Source organism: the organism of the source record quoted next, unplaced genomic scaffold (assembly GCF_019419815.1).
Source record: "Pyrus x bretschneideri cultivar Hongxiangsu unplaced genomic scaffold, Pyrus_bretschneideri_v1 Contig38, whole genome shotgun sequence".
In the NCBI taxonomy this organism is placed as follows: Eukaryota; Viridiplantae; Streptophyta; class Magnoliopsida; order Rosales; family Rosaceae; genus Pyrus; species Pyrus x bretschneideri.
The window spans coordinates 4745616-4749340 of NW_025999701.1; positions in this window are offsets into that span (position 1 = coordinate 4745616).

Consider the following 3725-nt stretch of genomic DNA (forward strand, 5'->3'; position numbering starts at 1 on the left):
GAAAAAAAACAAAATATCATAGAAATATAGATCAATTTTTTGTTTAAAGCCTTTGCAACAAGTCTAGCTTTAAGTTTATCTACACTTCCATCTAGTTCTCGTTTCTTTCTAAGCACCCATTTACACCGTATATAGTTTTACAACGTAGTGGTAAATCTACCAGTTTCCAAGTATTATTGGAAATTAGTAGTTCTATTTCATCATTAACACCTCCTTCCCAAAAAGCAAAAAATAGCATAAGGTGTGGTTAAAGCACCCTTCAAATTATGTGAATTTTCCTCAACATTATAAACAAAATAATCTGGGCCAAAATTTTTTTGAATTCTAATTTTTCACTCCTTGGTTCAATCTCAATGTTTTCTTCATCCTTAAAATTAGGAGCAGAAGAATCAGGTTTATATAAATTATTTTGTTGCCCCCATTATTTTTATTTTTAGAAGGAAATTTTTCTTCGTCAAAGATAGCATCACATGATTCTATGTTCACATTATTTTCAATATTAAGAAATCTTTAAGTTGTACTATTCAAAGCATATCCAGAAATAACAAAAGTAGTAGTTTTAGCCCCCAATTTAGGACTTTTTTATTAGAATTTTTTTCGACACTTTTATGAGGTTTTTTTAGTGATTTTAGTTTTACTACAACTTTCACATTTTTCTCAGTCTTTTTTCATCATTGGAATTAAATATAAACTGCTCATGATTCATACATATTTGCTATTTACAATTTTATATAACATAAACAAGCATGCCAAAAATTTAGAGAAGGAAGGGAATAACCTGAAGTAGAAGCTTTATTATCATTCTCAACCTTTATCTTGAACATACCATCACAAGCATAACCCTTGCACACAAATACACTCTTTTAAGTTTGATTTTCGTCAAAGACGAATTTGAACCACAATATTGCTAGTCTATTGTAAGGCTTAGTCTACTCTCTCACCCCCTTAATGTAGATAATATTGTTTGTTAAAAACAAATTGATAGTAGAAGCAAATCACTCGGTTAAGCTTAAAAAAGAGTAGTGATTTATTTTATCCTTACACATTTTAGGTTAAAACCTTAATTTTTTTTTAACAAACGATATTACCTAGTGGGGGTTTAAAAGTGAAAAAGGAAATTGGTAGGTATATTAATGATGCATGTAACAGAAACGAGCTTCACTGGAGGTGTCCCTAAGTTAGGACTTAATTAAGATCAAAGCTTCCATTATGAAAATGGATTACAGGAAACAAAGAGCATGATATATATTTGCTTAAAGTTGAAGGATTGAACACCATCCAAATTCAAACCCAAGTTTAGTCCAAGCAACAACAGCAAGCATAATTTTCACCTACTAAATATGACAATTGACAACCCTTTGCAATTTGTAAATTGTGTGTTTGTATTTTTCTTTTCAATGTTGGAAGGAATTTCGAATCTTCCTTTTTTTTCGTTGATTGGAAAGAAAGAAAAAAGGAAATTATATCTCTAATTGAAAATATGACCACACACTTTACTTTCCCTTTCATACATCCATGTTTCACCTTGTTCTTTTTTTATTTGATTTATTTAATCGGATGATTAAAAGTTTAATATAAAGGCATATAAGAGGACAAAAATGATATGTAAGTTGTGTATACGTTGATCTCACATATATTAGATATGTAAATTATGAAGTAATTTTCACATACTTGTGACAATGATTTTAATTAGGCTCTCAATCTTGGATTATTTAAGCCATGCTGCTACCATGGGTTTGTTATAGAACATAGTTTTGATCAATATCTAATTTGTTTCGTGGTCCCACTCGCAGATGATTGCCACCTCTCTCTCTCTCTCTCTTTCTCTCTTTCTCTCTCTCTCTCTCTCTATAACGTAGTTTTGATCAATATCTAATTTGTTTCGTGGTCCCACTCTCAGATGACTGCCACCTCTCTCTCTCTCTCTCTCTCTCTCTCTCAATCAAGTTTTATAAGGCAACCAAACCTCAAATAGTGAACATGAAGATTACTCTTGCCTGATGCCTCAAAGGGGTGACAGCTAGAAAGTTCCAAATAGTCGAGTAAATAACAAGTCAACATCCCTCCTCCCTCCAAATAGAAAAAAAAAACTATTATGCACTCAGTTGTCTCACGAAATTAGTTCATATATTTGCTATATTATCATGTGAGTAGTATATGATTATGAATGTGAGATAACCGTTTTATACAACGGATGCATGAAAGTTTTCATTCTTTACAAAGAAAATTCATGTATATCGGATGAGCATTTAAAAAGAAAGACTCACATGAAATGGATTCACCATCACGTGTTGTTCCTAAACTTATATATACATGATAATAGATTATTAGACAAGGGCATCGCATTTGCAGTGAACTTGTTTCATGTCAATTACTCTCGTATTTAAGAGTCCTCAATATGTATATACACACACTTGTTAGAAATGTTTTTGAAAGCAGACTTGAATATAGTTGACTAGAACAATGTGTTTTTACCATCTTATCAGAGTTTGAAACTTCGCCCAATAATTTATATTACATTAATTAAAATGTCACAACCTAAAATTTCTTTAAGCCTAGACTACTATATATAACTCTCCATAATCCATGACTTCCACATATATATATATAGAATATACACCACCTTTGGCAAGACCACTCGGCAAGACCACTCCAACAATCGAAAGTTCAAACTAATCTCTCCACCACCCCATATATCTTTCTCAATTTTCCAAAGACCTGCCTTTTTATACCTCTTTAGCAATTAAAACTAGCTAAAGAGAAAATGGATGATCAAAACCAACAAACCTTGACAAATTACTACTGCAACTCCATAGACAATCAGCTCCTGAAAAAAATTGCCAAGTTTTTGCTTTCAGCTTTTGTGTTTTCATTCTGCTTTTCCCGCTCATACATGCTCTCATTCCTCCATTCCTTCAACTTCTACTTCTCAACATTCCCTTACCAACTTTTCACTCACGCCATTAACAAGAACTTCATATTCTTCATATGCAACTTGCTCTTCGTTGTCCTTGCAAAACACTCGGGCTTAACCCAGCCTCCGTCGACCTGGTCTTATACTAGCAATGACGAAACGAGCTTCAAGAATATAGAAGGTGGTTCGGATTTCGGTTCCCCAATTTTAGACACAGAAGAGCCAGTTTTGCCAAAGGATAATACAAAAACGGGAAGGATGGACTCACTAGAAAATGTTGCTGGAGAAGAAGAACATGAAAGTGCGCCTTTGATCAACCAAGTGGAAAAACATGCAGAGAAGGAGATTGTTGAAGAACATGAAGAACAAAAAGAACAAGAACAAGAAAGTATGTTGTTAGTTTCATCATCATCATCATCATCATCATCATCATCAGAAGAAGAAGAAGAAGAAGAAGAAGAAGAAGAAGACGATGAGGATGATGATGGAAAACTTGCCCAGGAAGATGAAGATGTAACCGGAAGGTTTGGTAATAGTACTGAAGAATTGAACAAGAAATTTGAAGACTTCATTAATAGAATGAAGGAAGAATTAAGGATTGAAGCACAGAGACAACTAATTATGGTTTAAGGATGTTTTAAATTATGTTGCGTGAAAAGGTTTTATTCGCTACATTATTAGTTGTGTAAATTTATGTATTATTAGCATAGCCTTAATGTTTTTTTTTCCTTAATCTTTTACTTAATTTGTCTGGGAGTTGCCTTTGGCTTCGTTTGTAATGAATCTGAATCGTTTACATAATTAGTTGTGT